Consider the following 17,656-nt stretch of genomic DNA (forward strand, 5'->3'; position numbering starts at 1 on the left):
GGCTGCGAGGACGCGTTTGGAGCGGGAGCCGGGAGGCCGGGAGGCCAGGAGGCCGGGAGGGATTCGTGTGCACGGTTTTCCCTCCCGGGCATCAGGCGCAGTCGCTTTAACTCCAGTAACTATGAGAAGTTCAAGTTAGAAGGCAGGTGTTGGGGGGAGGGGTGGGGGCTGTGGAACGAGTGGGGGGGCGGGGGCGTAGTGGGGTGCGGGGTCTCTGCGCCCCACCCAGCATCGTGGCCGGCAGCCGCAGCTGCTTTCTGACCCCCTCGGTAGAGCTCCCAGCGGCCCCCCACTCGGGCACCCCCACTCCCCCGGCCCTGGAACTACTTCTGTAAAAAGTCTGAGCCGCCGGCATCTAGGCGGAGGAGGGCAGGGTGGGGGAGGTGAGGCGAAATCGATACGCCCGGTCCTTAACCTGTAATTGCACCTTCCAGGGCTGAGCAGAAAGGGACCCTCTGCTCGCATCCCGCCCGCGCACCCGCCCGTCCGCCCGCCCGGGAGAGCCGCCGCCGCCGCCGCCTCCTGGCTCAGAGGGATCCCGCCGGACCTGCCCCTTCCACTGCGGCTCACTCTGCCCTGCCTGGCGCCGGTCCTGGATCGCCGGCTTCCTATTTATACCGGACTGAGCTCCCTTTCGACTCACTTTACCATCCCGTTCCAGGTGGACCCTACCCTCCCTCGCGCTCCCTCCCTCGGCAGCACCCCCACGCCCGCCCCCAAAGCTCTGGCTTGCCTGAAACATCTTAGAGTCTCTCTCCCTTTAAGAGGACCCGGTCATACCTCTCTCTAGCTCTCTCCGCTTCGTTGTCTCTCCCCCCCGCCCCATCTTTTCCTATTCCCCTTCCTTCTTGTTCTCCTCCCTTGCCTTTCCTCCTCATCTGCTTATTTCTTGCAATAGGAGTTTTATTCTTTATGAGCGTTTGCCATACAACTACCCCCCCACCAACACCTCTGAAAGACTCCCTCCCCGGCCCTTCCCCCTACAACAACCCAAAAGACAGAACAAAATACACACAAGGCAGACACAAGGCCAGAAACTTACCTGCTCTCAACCAGCTGCAAAGTCAAGGCTCACTTAAGCTCCCCCCAAAAATCAATTGTCCTTCCTTTTTAAAGGTTTGCTCTCTCCTTGGGAGGGGGAAAACACCTTCTGCTTCCCAACTCCAGGCAGTCACTCTTTACAATTTATTTTGTCGTACATCATTTGATCACCATGAATTAGCAACAGCAAGAAAATGTAGGAGAGGGAGAAAAGAGAGAAAGAGAGAGGGAGAGAGAGAGGGAGAGAGAGAGAGGGAGCAGAGCTTTCTGCAAGAGAAGAAGAAGAAAAAATGTACGTGTGACAAATTATGCTACCAAGAAACAACACATCATTATCCTTGGGCCTGGGGCTCAGTGAGTCGTAACGAGAGTAATAGGAAATCCACGGTTGGGGAGAGAAACGGTCGTGCTTGGCCAGTAGAGAGAGACCATACAGGGGGATGGATGCTGGAGAGACTCGCAAAATTATGGCTCAAGGCTATTGTAAAAATTGTCGAGCGTAAATGACTGCGATTTCAAACATCTTTGGAAGAAAGAAGGGGAAAAAGCGAGCCCCCCCTCCCTCCCTCTCCCTCTCTCTCCCTCTCTCTTCTCTCTCTCTATAAAGAACCGTCAAGTTTTAGTGCGCATTGCTAATTAGTCAATTTCTCTCTGCCTTCACAGGCTGGCGACTTCGCTGCTGAGCTGAAACTGCTAATTTCTGTGACCAGCTTTTTTCTTAGCTGTGATCTGGATGAATGAGTAGCTGTCTCACAGAGATGACAAAAATAAACTCTAATCCCCCCCAAAATTTCCACTACATCTTTCTCATGCATAGATTTATGATCTTCAAGCGCTCTGTGCAATATGCAAACTTTTTTTGTGTCTGTATATATGCTGTTGTTTCCAGATTTCACTACATTGGTATGCTGCTTTTCCCTTCCCCCCACACCTCCCCCTCACCCCCAGCACTATGAAATGCAGAAACAGTCTGATCTCAAAGTATGCTAAGATATCACTTTATTCTGTTTTGGTATTTGGGATTTGGGTCTGACCTGGAAGATAGTAGCCCTTGCCTAAAAGGTGAGTGGCTGAGGATACACACCAGGGTGGTGGGAGTAGAGCTGGTAGACAGAATAGAGGACAGCCCTTTGCTTTACATTTGCTTCCCATAAAGCACTATTCAAGGTTTATGATCTTATTTGAAAACATATTTTCTCTATCATTTTGTCTGGTGAAACAACTGCCTCTGAACTTCTCTGTCAGCTCTTCAACAGATAAGGGTGCAGAAGTCACATTTTTTTTTTACTGAAAGATTGTCATATTGTTGGATTTGTATTTCAATTAGGAGTGTTTATTTTGCAGGAGGTAGAATCAAGTGCTAGGAAACCCAGCTGCAATTTCACAAATGTAACCTTTCAACTTTGGAACTCATCTGATATATAAGGGCAACCACCTAGTGCTCACATTTTTGACCCTGCTTACCATGCAAAAGGAACCCCAGCATGTTTCTGGAATTTTAGCTGTACTAGAGATTCATGTGCATTTTGGTAGAGGACATGTTCTCCAGACTTATCTAATGATGTATTGCACCCTTACATTTATAGCCCTGCATTTCGGTCATCAATGGGGGTTGGAGGTGTCCAAGAAAGAAAGAAAAAAAGAAGCAGAAAAAGGAAGGCATGCCCTTAAGTAAAATGAACACGAAGAAAACTGGACATGAGCTAAATTGAGCTTTGTTTGCTATTAAATATATGAATATGATTCATTCTAATTTATATGTGCTCTGATGAGTAAACTTATTAAAATACGTATCAGGGCACCACTGCAAGACATCTATTCACACCCCCCATCATCTCTTTGATTTGTGAGAGATGGAAAGACACCTGCTTAGGAAAGGGAGGAAAACTAACAATTCTGAGGTTCAGAAATAGAGATTCCCCATTTACAATGATAATGTTAACATGCACATGGGATATTCACTCTTAAATAAATGAAGAAGGATCAAACTGAAACATTTAACCTTCACAAAAGCCCCCCCCCCTTTTTTTGTCAAGGTTCTAGATTATCTGAGAGTAAGACTTCTTTATTCAGATCCTGTTGAGATGCTGCATTCTCATATTTACGTTTATAATGGAAATGCCCCAGTACATGATTAAATCATACAAAAGAATTTTGCTGTTGTTGTTTAGGGCAGAGGAAAGAGAACAGATTATCCAATTCTCCTGGCCCTATTATTTGTTTTGATTTTTTTTTTTTAAATTTCCCTTGTTTGGGTGTTGAACAGGAAGATCATGTGACTCTAAGGTGGAACATTTTTGGAGTTCTGTGTCACTAGCAATTAAAGCTATTAAGTATGTGGAGTGTCAGAAAACTCTCACACATGTAAAGTGCAATTTTTATTTATGCTTTTGATGTTGATCTTTTATGGACTTCTCATGAAGTATTTGGAACTAAGCCCAAAGGCAATAATAGTATTTGATCACTGAAATTATGGCCACCTTCCTGTTTTATCATGAAAGAAAGTATGTTCGTAGGCCTCAAAATAGCTTAGTTTCAAATTTCTATTTTTCTATGGATAGGATATATTGGTCACGAATTATGATTACCAGGCTCTTTATTGCTTCCAAATAATATAAAAGCCACATTTCAAACATATTAGCTACCTATAATGTTAATGCTTATTTAACAACTAGGGTTGAAGGGGAAGAGAATGGGATTGGGAGCTGGCAATTCCAAAAATGTCTGTTGAAGTGAATAAAAACATTTCTTCTGCATTCTAAAGTTATCTGATAATGTTTAAATTTCAGGAAAAAATACAATTCTGGTTATTTTATAAGCAATTAAAAAAGAATATCAATAAAACGTCTCTTCATAATCTGTGCATAAACTAGCATATATGTCCTATAAATCTCACACCTCCAGTATCTTATACTGGCTTTGACTGAAATTATTGCAGAACTCACAAATGAGATGACACTATTTACAATAAATCTCGTTATGAAAGATTCAATTTGCAGCAATCAGATGCTAGCTACTAAGCGATTGTAAGTATTTGAATTTTATCCTACTTCAGTGTTCAACATACAGAAATTGCATCTGTGTGTTTGATCTGTCCTGCTGAGCACTATCAGCAGCTTGCATCTCTGCCACTATTGTTTTTAAAATGGCAGGAAGGACGTGACTAGTCAGGAGCACTCAGCAGGATGGATTTCACGTGGCATAAGAAGAGCCAGAATTGTCTTTTTTAAAAAATATTAAATATGATTGTGTAGTCGCCTAATGCAAATCATCTTCATACTTCCATAGAATTATCAAAATTATTCGTTAGTGAATTTGCATTTAAACCATGTACAATGGAAAGATTCTGAAACCATAGCCACTGAGCAGTCTACTAGAGCTGCCATTAGCTTCTAGTGGTCTGGTCAGCCTTCAAGGTGGCAGAGATCCAGGCCTATCAGTGGCTCCAGTTGCTCAGGATCGTCTCACTGGACTGGAGGCGCTGAAGATTATCTTTAGAGCAGTTCTAGAAATGTTTTGCTGCTTGACATATAGGTGCAGCCACACTGAAACTTTATTTTCCTTATTCTTGACTTTTCTGCTTGGGATTTATGAGTTATCATCAAATTGCATAAACATCAGAGCCTGGTCTCCCCTGTGTCTTTTGGATAGTAAACACTACTTCAATGTGATCTGACCTTTAAGATTACCATTATTGTGGAATGGATGGATAAAGCAAGAAATTATTCCATTTTACACTTGGAATAAAATTGAGTAAAGAAGGACCACATAGCTCCTTCAAAGTTAGGGAGCAGCAAAATCCAGACACAACTCACAGATTTCTAGTTATTTATTTGTTTATTTTTTTAATCTTGAGTAGATGGGTCAAAGATATCACAGAACCATCAGCACTGAGAAGCTTATTAAAGAACACAGCATCTGAAATAACAATAAGAAATGGTGCTATTGGCTAACAGTTAGGCAAAAGCCAATGGTTTGATATTGCTCTGCTGTCAAGCCCAGCTCTGTGGCTGGCATTCTAGGTTCCCAGTGTTTAGCTCTAGCTCCTCTGGGCAGCCTGTTCTGGACACGCTCCACTGTTAAACCACAGCACCTATTGTTAGGCTGTGTCCTTTTGAGAGGCCTTCGTCCTCTACAAATAGAAATCCCACTTACCTCTCAAGAGTAAACTCAGATTTCTTTCCACTATAAAACTTTTCCTGGCAACCTCCAACAGAATAACAATGGCTACTACTTATTGGATTTATTACTGCGTGGTGGACACTGTTCTAAATCCTTTAAATGTTTTATGTTCTTAATCCTCTTGCTAATCCTATGAAAGAGTATGGCAGATTGCAAAAATAGCTCAATGTCTCCACCCTTCCTGGTATACATACCACATTATAATGTGGCTTTGCTGCTCCTCTCATCAAGAGTGGATTCGACTTACCCAATCCTTGAATGTGAGCTGGCCTTGTAACTTGCTTTGACCAATGGAATGTGCCCCAGAAGCGACCTTGTGCCAATTCTGAGTCTAAGCCTCAAGAGGCCTTGTGTGTTTCAACTCTCCCTCTTAGAGGCCTGCCAGATGTCATGTGATGAAGCCCAGGCTAGCCTGGTAGAAGATGACACATCACATGGACAAAACATTCCCCAGATTGCCCAATAGCTGAACTCTGATGCGTGAATGAGCCCAGCTGAGACAGGAGAACCAACATACTCCAAATGACCGATCCACAGAACCCTGAGTTAAATCAATGGCTGCTGTTTCAAGTCATTAGCTTTTGGGGTAATTTGTTCCATAGCCAAATTAGCTGCTGAAGAAAGGTACTATTATTTTCATTTTACTAATGAGCAAAATGAAATGCAGAGAAATCAGGTAAATTTTTCAGAATCACACAACTTTTCAAAAGCAGTGCTTAGGTTCAAACCAACACAGCCTGACTCCAGGGATTTACCATTCTATTGCACTGGCCACAAAAGAAATGCCTGCCTCTAGGAAACATTTATTTATTTCTTCATGCATTCATTCATTCATCAAGTATATATTAAGTATCTATTGAATACCAAACACTGTGCTAAACATCAAGGAAACAATGATGAATAAAACTGCATTCTTGTCCTCAAGAGGCTTACATTCTAGTAGAAGAGACAAGCAGGTAAATTAGCTTCAGCAAGTGAATAATTATACTTGATAATTGCTCTGATAAGAGCATGTATAAGGAATTATTGAAGCAGAAAGAAACACGTCTCTAACTTCCTCAGAGTACTTATTGTCTGTAACACTCTTTCAACATTTATTATTTACTGCTTTGTTAATTGCTTATTCAGGGAAATCTGTTACCATCTTAACTAGATTGTAAGCATCAAGGGGAGAAAAAGCCCTCTCTCTGGTAAAAATCTCCCATAGTACATAGCTTTGTGCCTTGCCCGTAGCCATTATTCAGTAAATATATTGATGGACTATTGAAGGTGAATTTTCAAATGTCTCAGAGAAAGAGCAGAGAGAACAAGGGAAAAATTTAACAAGCAGAGACTGTCAGGTATTTGACTAAACTGGTATTAGTCAGTCTCCAGATTATAATGTCTTAAAATTAATAAAATATTTATTCTATTGTGAAATTATTACTCACAGCACATAGCTAAGAGTTTGATGGGACCTTAGTAAGTGCTTTATCCAAATTTTTCACCTATAGCCACAATCACCCAGCAAAGCTCTCCAAAACTTTGAAGAGAGTAGTTGCTTTAATAGTAATTAAACTACTCAACAAAGGTAGCACAGAGCTGCAATTCTGTACATGGATTCTGGAAGCAGATTCCCTGGAATTGAATCCTGTTCTGCCACTTTCTATTGGTGTGACCTTGGGCAAGTAACCTCCCTGTGCCTGCTTTCTTCATTTGAGAATGGGATAATTATAGCACCTATCTCAACAGATCTTACGGTGTTTAAATTGTTGTAAATATTTGTAGGTCCTTAAAACAGTGCCAGACACATAGCGAATGCTTTGTGAACATTTGTTAAATAAAAAGTAGACAGATGTAGCTAGAGAATTCTCTTCCTAGTTTTCCTTTTTTTCTTTTCTACAGATTATGCCTCGTGCTTAACAAATATTGAATGATGAAAAGAATACATCTGCTTTTCTTAGGGTTGTAAGGATTCATGATGCTATTCAAGAGGCAACTAGTCACTTTAATGAAGGTACTACTATCTTTGGCTTTGCTCTCTAGATATTTTATGTCTATATATGCTGTTTACCTGTAGTTTTAAAAACCATCACACTTTTCCCTCTGGGGACATTGGTGTTTCACGCATGTCTTGAGTAATTAAGATTTTTAAAAATTAAGGCTATTTCGTCTTTCTGGCAGTGATGATCTCCCCATGAGAATATGCCTCTTGTAAAGGAAATTCTTCATCCTTCTTCAAAAAAGGAGGAGAAGAAACACAAGAAGTGCCTGATGCAGCACTCCATTTCCTACTTTGTGGATGTGAAATGTTCAAGATGCTGTAAAATCGCCATGGTCTTTAGCCATGCACCAATGATGGTTGTGAGTGTTGGCTGCTGCACTGTCCTCCGCCAGCCTACAGGAGAAAAAGCAGGATGTACAGATTTTCCTGCAGGAGGAAGCAGCACTAAAAGCATTCTGAATCAAGATGAATGGAGAACTATCCCAATAAACACAATTGGATATTAAAAACTAAGGATATTTATTACTAATGATGATTTAATAACAGGTTGCTGAATAGATGCAGGACTCTGAAAAGTAGCTTTTTGGCACTAGGCCTTCATGACAACGACTGAGATGAGAGAGGATGTTGTGATTGGCTTCTGTCTCTGACATTACCTGGGCCTCTAGACAAATCACTTTCCTTTTTTCAGGTCTCAGTTTTCCCATATGTGAAGAGAGAGAGCATTTCCTTCATTTAACTACTGTATAGGCTTGCATTCAGGAAAAGTGAACTGAATGTTCCCCAAAGTATAACTGGGAGCTCTCCTAGTGATTTGCAGGATAAGTTGGAGGTTAAACAGGAGAATAAGGAGGATAAGAATAATATTCTTCTCCCCTTGAAAACTTCCCAGAGGCTGGAGGTCAGAAGAATTCACCCAGTCATCTTTGTGGAAATCATCACAAACAACAAGTCAAACATGTCAATGTATTTTGAGTGCATTGGCAGAAATTATATTACTTATATTCACAAATTATTTTATATGCATCAGAAGTTTTCAAAGGATTGGAGTTTATTGGAAAGTATTTTTTATATTCTGAGTGCTCATTTTAGAAGGGTGTGAAACTCTCTATAAGCAAGATAATGAATCTTTATCATAAAGAGTTATCATCCAAATTTGCAAATTATTAAAATCACCTTCTCCACCCTTAAATTTTTCTTTCATTTGTGGCAATAATTTTGTTCTTTCTCTTACCAATTCTTAAAAATGAATATATGTATTGCTATGTTGGAATATTCAGCAGCCCATTGAAAGTTTTACAGTTAATGGAAATAAATGATCTAAATTTCTTAGTCAAATATTTATATGTCCAAATAGTAATCAAATATCATTATATCTTTACAAGGATCTATTACCTTGACTGCAGTGCTAGATTCCCTACAGGTGACCTGTTTATATCTTGTGGTATTTATTTATTATTGCTCTTTGCTTCTTTGATGTTAGTGCAAATCTCTCCAACTTTCCATTTAAAAAAATATTTCTCTGTTTTTCTGTTTATCTTTATCCTCCTTATTCCTCCACTCCACCCCAGTACACCCAATCCTATTTCCATTTCTATTGTTTATTTTATAATACCATATTTCATAGTATACCATTAAAGTTGTTCAAATTGTTTAAATTCTGAGTTAATATAGTAATTATTGAAGTATTGTCTGAAAGTTTGGATAAACTTGGGGAGTCCATTGTCTAAGGTGACAAATCAAGAATTCTGATGAGTATTTCTTTTTAGTTGTTTAGAGACAACCCAGGAACTAAAGGATATATTTTCTCAAAATCAAATAGTAACATGTAGTCACAGCTAACACAACACGATACATCTGCACTGAAGTCTTTTCATTTTGTCTTTATATTGTAATTGAGCTTAGAGGAAAACATGGGTCAAGATAAGGACTGATTCAAGTCTTCTGTAGGGTTTTAAATTCCAACTGCTAGAGTATTTGGTCTTGTTTTATTCCTTTTTATGTGTATTAATTTTCTTGACTTTCTAACAGTAGTGTCAAAAGCAGCTAAATACTTGCAGAGAGAATTTCACTCCCTGTGAAAGAGAAACATTCTAATTGTGTAAGATGCAGATTTTTACAGCTGTCATCTTTGAGAGATGCTTTTAATGTAATTGTTTCCATAAACCTGAAATACATATATTATTGACACAAAATTCTATGGAGTCTCTGAAATGGGTAAAACTTGTCAGTTGAATCTTATATGTAAATGTTTATTTGCCCATTTAATGAAATGTATTGTAGCTGTTTGGGGGAAAACTAAAATATAATGATTTTATTTAGGTAATATGTACAGTACTTAATTTTGAAGGTGAAATTGTGTGTGTCTGTGTGTTTGTTGTTGTTTCCCAAAGTTAGTATTTCTTAGCATGGGTAGCTGTTAGTATGTGCTAACTTCATCTTTTGAAACTATTATTAGTAAAAAAAAATTATTTAGTTGTTTTCTAAGATACAGAGTACTTTTAAGATAAACATTTAAATTTTAGAACATATTTAGATTTACAGGAAAATTGAGAAGAAAATACAGAGTTCTCATATACCCATTGCCCAGTTTTTGCTAACATATCTCAATAGTATGATGCGTTTGTTATAACTGATGAGTAATATTAATCATTACCAGCTGAATCATTATTCACTGAATGCATAGATTATTCAGATTGCCTTCATTTTTATGTAATGTTCTTTTTCTGTTTTTAGGATCCCATCCAGGAGACCACATAACATTTAGTTGTCATGTTTCCTTAGGTTCATTTTGACTGTATATTTCCTCAGACTTTCCTTGTTTTTGATGACCTTGATGATTTTGAGAAGTATCAGTCAGATAATTTGTAGAATGATCCTCAGTTAAAAGTTGTCTGATGTTCTCATGATTAGACTGGGATTATGGGTTTTTGGGAGGAGGACCACCATGGTAAAGTCTTGTTTCATTACATAATATCAGGGATATGTGTGATAAATATGACCCATCACTGCTGATGTTAAACTTGTTCACCTAGCTGATTTAGTGTTTGTCATGTTTCTCCATAATAAGATATTATTTTCTTTTTATTACTCTTTCCATATTGTACTTCTTGGAAAAAAGTCATTATGCACAGTCCAATCTTAAGGAGTGGAGAGCAACTTCTTCAATTCCTTCTGGGTGGAGTATTTATATAAATTACTTGCAATTCACCTGCAAGAAAAATTTGTCTATTCCCACCCCCATTTATTTATTTATATCAACAGAAACTCGTGGATATTTATTTTACACTTTGGATTATAATCCAATACTGCTTTATTTTCCTGATTAAACTATTCCAGCTTTAAAAGGACATATATTTCCTTCTTTCCTTCCTTCCTTCCTTCCTTCTTTCCTTCCTTCCTTCCTTTTATCCATTCTCCCCTACCATCCTTTCTTCCTTCCTGCCTTCTTGCCTTTCTTCTTTCTTTCTTTCTTTCTTTCTTTCTTTCTTTCTTTCTTTCTTTCTTTCTTTCTTTCTTTCTTTCTTTCTCTTTCTTCCTTCCTTTCTCTTTCTGCCTGCCTGTCTGTCTGTCTTTCTTTCTTTCTTTCTCTTTCTTTCTTTCTTTTTCTTTCTTTCTTTCTTTTCTTTCCTCTCTCTTTCCTCTCCCTCCCTCCCTCCTTCCCTCCCTCCCTGCCTTCCTTCCTTTCTTCCTTCTTTCTTTCTCAAGAATATACTGCAGGCTCATCTTGTATATTTTATACCCCAATCTTAGAATCAATCATTTCTTGAAGGAACACTGCATCCTGTTATTGGAGAATGGTATTGGAAATAAAAATCTGGCCATTAAGTGTGCTCATTGCTACTGAGGTGTTGTTTCGTTTAGATTCTCTGAGCTGAAAGATCAAGGAAATATGTGTGTACACTAACCCTATATCTACACAGATCTATACATGTTTACATATGTGTAACCATCTATATTTAAATTAAGCTAAACGTGAGATTATACTCATGTCTCCAACCCTAATACATTATAGGCCAACTTTATTTTAACTTAACAGGTTTTTATGGGAAAGACATGAGAAGGAAGAACAGGCAACACAGTGTTCCTACTTTGGGGTTGATGAGTCCACAGACTACATTGAGCTTTCACAGGACATAATGAAGGAATAAACTACATCCTGTAGTAACAACTTTCAACTTTATTATTTACTAGGGTTACACTTCAAATACTTTTAGTGTAACATGCAGAAAATAAATACTTTGCAACTGAAGTTCATTATCTTCAATAAGAGAGTTGTAAGGACCTTCTAGCTTTAGAAGAAGGCCTCAAACACAGACCTATTGGGAGAAAGCTATAAGAAAAGGATCTCAGTCGATGCTGATTTTACTTTTATAGGTCATGGCTTTTGACAGTCACTGAAAGTTTCTATAAGGGGGTGATTGTAGCTACAGTGCACCTAATGGCTCACCGACCAGTGGGGGAGTAGGAGGGAAGAATGCAGGACCTAGACTAGAAATAAAATGGACTTGAGGCTTACTTTCATCATTTATTAGTAACACAAGTATCCCAGTGTCTTTAAACCTTAGTTTTTTTCATAGAGTGGATAGTATTAATTCCTACAAAATTTATTTTAAGCGGCAGTGTAATAATTAAGAAAACTGTGAAGTGTGAAAATAATTTGTGAAATAATAAAATAATACAAAGGAATTATTATTTATATTATCTTTAGTGGGAGGAGATCATACCCATTGGATAATTGGAGATGCCATAGCATAGTGGGCAAGGATGTGAACCCGATCTATGCAATTTACCAATTGTGTGAAATAAGGCCAGACCCTTCATTTCTCTGATTCACTTTTCTTATAGGTCAAATGGGGTTCATTTATCCTATAAGCTCATTGTAAGGATTTGATGGGAGAACACCCTGTACATGGAAAACACTCAATGTTGGTTTAGTAAAACCCAAATAATTGATTCACAAGACAACTGAGAAATAAATCTATCTACATGTTAACTTTCCTTGAATTTCAGTTTAATCATCTGAGGGGTGGAAAGGGGATTGTGTGGTTGCTAATGTCCTTTCTTTCCATCTATAAAGTTCATATTCTGAATCTCTCTGTTTTTTGGAAATGCTGATTGGTGCATGGGATATGGGATCCCAGTTCGTAACAGGGCCTGGGTAAATTCCCTTGATATAAGTGGAGGGATTGGCCCTCCCAACTTAGCTATGAGGGGCCACAGAAAAACTACACCCCAATTGAGTGATTAGAGGCAATTGTCCAATAGATAGGCACTTCACTCTTCTGGGCCCCCTCCAAGGGTCTAGGAGGGGCACTCGCAATGTGTAAAATTTACAAAAATGAGATTTTTTACTGTAATCAACTAAGAGTACCGTTTCCATTCTGACTTCCCCTCATGTCAGATGGCTTTGGAGGAGTTGTGAATACTTTGAGACATAGCTAAAGGGAAGTTGATTCGGGAATCTGGTTTGGATTGATGTAGAAGGATGCATTTATGTGGTTCACAACTGCTTCCATGTAGAGTTAAATTGTTGCAAGCTGACCTGATGCAGGAAGGACTACTAGGAATATTCTGACTTCCCACTGTGCTGACTTACATAGCAACAAGACATGAAACTCTAGAGAAACTTTGGGAAGCTGAAAAAAAAAACTTTCTAAGCTATTAATAATAAAAACAATTAAATTTTTTTCTTAGTTTTTTTTTTTTTTTTTTGAGACACAGTCTTTCTCTGTCACCCAGGCTGTAGTGTAGTGACATGATCACCACTAACTGCAGCCTCGACTTCCTAGACCTCAGAGATCCTCCCGCCTCAGCCTCCCAAGAAGTTGTGACCCCAGGCACCTGACACCACACCTGGGTTTTTTTGTTTTATTTTGTTTTTGGTAGAGATGGGGTCTCCCCATGTTTCTCATTCTGGTCTTGAACTCCTGGGCTCAAGCAATCCTCCTGCCTCAGCCTTAGAAAAGAAATTTTGATCAATCACATTAGAAGACAGATTAACTGATTTACTTTTCTTCCTCTAGAAAATGGCATTATAAAACCTTTGTCAGTTTGCTACTTTAATAATATGAAGCCAAAATTTCAGGGAAAGGAGTATTGTAGAGGTCTGTCACACAGTTAATTAATGTTACATTATTTTCCTGGATTTGGCAATGTTTATGGTATTGTTAGCTTTAAAAATTTGTAATGTTATGCACCATAGAATGTGTACTTGCCCCTGTATCTACCCTACGTTTGCTTCTTTGAGAATCCTGCCAACACATAGAATCTGTAACAAGTAGCTGTGGAAATAGATGGATTTCTCTGGTACACAAAGATGTAGGACTGAATATAGATTTTCCTTTAGATTCTTTACATTTCAGGAATCTTCTCTTGAGAAATGAGAATTGGAAGCTCCTAGAGCCATGCCTTCAGTGTTTTCCTTCTCCTAGAAATCCCGGGCTCTTAGGATTTCTCCTTCTGTTTGTGCAACCTCCTCCCTTACTGACCTAGAAGAATACTGTGGCTCCCAAGGGCCCAATTAACTATTGGAAGCCACTTAGGAAATTAGCTTGTCATCACTGGGGATTGGAGACTTAGACTTGCTTATTCTAGTTGTGCTGATTCATAGATGGATTCCACTATGCATTTATCATTGATTCATTGATTTGTTCAACAAAACATTTAATGTTATATATAAGATGGCTTTTGTGTTTATATGTTGATTCTTAGAACAAATATTTAGAGACTTGTACAGTGGAAGAACTGGTACTGCTAGAAAAGCTGATCATTTAAACCCTCTGTTGCTCATCAATATGGTTCTGAAATCTACAGAAACCTGGGAACTCTTCCAGTATCATAACTTTAATCTGGCTTTTCTTGTAATTATACAGATTCATGATGGCAACCTAGCTATCCCCACCCCAAACTGCTTTATTCCAATTGTCACATGTCATTAACACTCAGAATCTGAGGGTGGATCATCTTGATTGCTAAATGAATCTCCTAATTAAAAGTAAAATTTATGAAAATAATTTAAAGTTTGCCGAATTATTCTGGAAAGTGACGTATCATTGGTCAAAACACCTGAACAACAATTTGGGTGTCAAGTTCTCTATCTTGGTGCAGACACAGTGATTTTATTTGTAGATATATATCTATGTTTATATGTATGTGTGTGTACATATATAGTATGTATGCTACACAAATATATAGGTATTTACTCAATACATTTGTATGTATGTGCATATACATGTATATGTAGTATTGTAATTACTGCATATGTGCAATTCATAGAACTTAAGAATTATTTTACCCTTTCTTGGAGAGTATGCTCTGCTAAAATGTTGTTTTAGGACCTACGTGATAGCATCAGTAGAGCGAAAATTACTGTCTCCTATGACCAGTGTGGATTTTACTGTTTAAGAATATATACACATATGTGCTCACTGGCTTTGAGTGTGAATTATTGGCATATTCAAATAATAATATTGGCATTATTTCCCAAGAGTGTGGCATTAGGTGGCAGATGCTGACATTAAACAACTAAAAGTATTTTGTTGTGCTCTCTAAATATTTCAAAGAGGACAACATCAATCTCCTGAACCCAAATTTCTGTACATCTCTGCCCCAAAGCACCAGGTGAATGGACGGAATAAGCTTTAGGCAAAAGAGCTGTAGGAGTCCATCTCTGGCATCCACGCAGCAAACAGTGGCAAATGAATCTCAGCTGCAGAGTCAGTTAGAGTGTGGTTGATAATTCTGCCCTCTAACAACTGCAGATAACGTCAACCTGTTACACAGTAGCCTAGCGGCATTAACTGAAGGCTGTGCCTGTATCCCAGTATCCTCTTCCCATCGGAGGTGCTGTCGCGTTCTTTCTTCTCCATTCTCTCCTGAGAAGATACGCAGCTCCACTATAAGGGTCCATGGGTAGCTTAAACAATTTCTGCAAGTTATAGCTTACTGTAAGCTTTCATGCACTTACCCTGCTGAAGAAAATGAATTTACTACATGGAATCACACTCCTCTGAAAATATCTCTGGGTCTCCGCAACCTACAGATACATAACAAGCAAAAGACTACTTATAGACACGGATCTATTAAGCCATTTTCCTAAAATACCTACAGTCTTTTCATATGAAACAGAAAAAGAGTCATTAAAGCTATGGTTTGCCAGACAATTACTTTGTCAAATCTCAAGAAATTGCATAATAAATTGTATACATGCATCAAACATGAACAGCAGAGGACTGTAACAAGCTGTGTATTTCCAGTCCACTTGCTCTTTCATCCAAACAGTAGCTTTTGTTTTTGAGAACAGTTCTATATTCTTTTTAAAGGGTTTCATAAAATATGGCTCTACATTTGTCTATCAAACTAAGTAGAAATAATTGAAACACTTAATATGCACAGTAATAGGGAAATGCATGAATAACTTCAATATTAACGTCTATTGATTATTTATGTTTTCAAATAGGCAAACGTAGCTGCTAGTATTCTTATCATGTAAATCTATATGTGTATTTTGGCTCTACCTGTTTGATTGGCAAATTTACCGTCCACATGATGGGCATTTTTATTGCTTTACACACTTACTTGATATGCGCATAACCAAGGTCAGTTTACAAACTGACTAGTGTTTACTCAATTTGATTACTATGTTACATTTCTGAGCTTATTTTCCCTTTGGAAAATTAACTGTACAAAGAAGCCTAGTAAATCTTTACTTAAAAATTCCAAACTTTAGATTGATTTCAGCAGTGTGTTTGTATTGATCTCAAAAGCTTTGCGTTCCTAACTAAAAACTAATCTTTATTTCACCCTTTAGTGACTGTAGTCATAAATATGCTCACTCCTACCAGTGTAGAGTGGATTAATGGTTATTGGAGACTGGGGCTTCCACTAAGTCTGGGAAACCTTAACCTTTGGAGGACAACATGAAGGCATTTACCCCTTGTCAGCTATAATCCCTAGTTCCTATTTTGACATTTACCTGAGTGTTAAAGAGGAGGCAGAGCAGAGGCTAAGGAATAAAGCTCCAGAGATTCTATTTGGCTATTAATCATCACTGTTAGATTGATTGTCATGCCTGACCCTGGCTGCTTCTAGCCATCGGACTCACCACAAGGCATGACTCTGCTGCTGCACTCTGGAACCCAGGTTAACTGCTCCTGGAGAAGCTTTCCGTTGCTTGCCTTCAAGGAAGGACTTATTTCATTGCAAAAAATGCATCTGTCATTATTGTTTCAATCTTGCTGTACTGATGGAACAAACATTTGGGGAGCATGCCCAACCCATTTACAAGATCTAATTATGGAGAATAAAAGAGTTAAAAAGGGACAGAACAGAATTTATTACCAAGGATAATCAATAACAACTCAGGCAGCAGCAATTGGCTGACAAATGGTAATAAAACCATAAAGCAGTGTTTCTCAAAGTGTGGTCCTTGGCACCTTCTAAATCACAGTAACCACTAAGCCTGCTAAATTAGAATCTTGAGGGTTCCAGAATTCTGGACTCTAACAAGTATTCCAAGTAGCTCTTACATTCCCCAAAGTGTGGGACCTACAGTGTCATGTAGGTGTGTTTTGAGGTGCTGCCCCTTTTACCACTTTCTATGGCGGAAAGGAAGAATGTTAATTTTCTTGGACCTGATGGCATAAGTTACTATTTATTTACCCAATATTCATATTTCCCTTTCTCTTTAGTAATGGAAACTTAATTTCTCCCTGAGCTCCTTGCTGCCCAGTTCACATTTGTCAACCTCCCTGACAGCTAGATACAAAGGGGGCTTTTGTATGGGACTTACAAAGTCTCCCTCAAAGGATGGGCATGTGACCTTTTTCTTCCTTTCCTTCAATCTTCTGCTTAGAATGTGCCTCTATCTGCTGCAGCTCCAGTAGCATAGCCTGGACTGGGAGGACAAGGCTCATACCTAGGACTGGTGGGTCAGAGAGCTGGAAGGGCTCTGGGTCTCTGAAGATTTGTGAACCCACTGAACTAGTTCTGGATTGCCTATGACTGGACCTTTTTTTACATGAAAAGAGTTAAAACCTTGCATATTTTATCCCTTGTTGGGGAGGGTACAGGATCATTGTTATTCGTAGATGAATGAGATTACTAACTGGTACAGAAACCCATTTAGGGTTATAAATTCACTTCAGGCTAAATTCTCCACTTCAGATGACCCCGACTTTTCCCAAGCATTATTATTGACTGTGAGGGTGAGGGTGTTTCTGAATACCGGTAGTGATTTTGTTAAGTTTCTGTGGGCTCAGGAGTCAGAGGCCTACTCCTGGTCTTGCTTACAACTGCAGAAAGGTATGTGTGCCTTTGGCTGTGCCCATAGAACGCAGGTTATGCAGTTGCAGCTGGCCAAGGGGGTTCTAGGGAGGGCAGCAGCCCCAAGGACACCTGTACATACAAGAATCTCTATTGCCTGTTAAAGCAATTGATCATTTAGTG

The 17,656-nt window shown here is 38.9% G+C and overlaps 1 protein-coding gene and 1 long non-coding RNA gene across 2 annotated transcripts in view; one reads left to right on the top strand and one right to left on the bottom strand.

Moving 5' to 3' along the window:
- KLHL14 (kelch like family member 14) overlaps nucleotides 1–1,539 on the bottom strand; it is a 100,508-nt gene extending 98,969 nt beyond the window's left edge. Inside the window, exon 1 of the mRNA XM_009192579.4 lies at nucleotides 1,043–1,539. The gene's annotated coding sequence lies outside the window, so the exon portion shown is untranslated. The remainder of the gene's footprint in view (nucleotides 1–1,042) is intronic.
- Nucleotides 212–10,605, top strand: LOC103879656. Its single transcript, XR_002518665.2, has 3 exons — nucleotides 212–661; nucleotides 1,705–7,219; nucleotides 7,387–10,605. It is a non-coding gene; the product is annotated as an uncharacterized LOC103879656 (long non-coding RNA).
- The last annotated feature ends 7,051 nt before the right edge of the window (nucleotides 10,606–17,656 follow it).

This window comes from Papio anubis, chromosome 19 (genome assembly GCF_008728515.1).
Source record: "Papio anubis isolate 15944 chromosome 19, Panubis1.0, whole genome shotgun sequence".
NCBI classification, from domain to species: domain Eukaryota; kingdom Metazoa; phylum Chordata; class Mammalia; order Primates; family Cercopithecidae; genus Papio; species Papio anubis.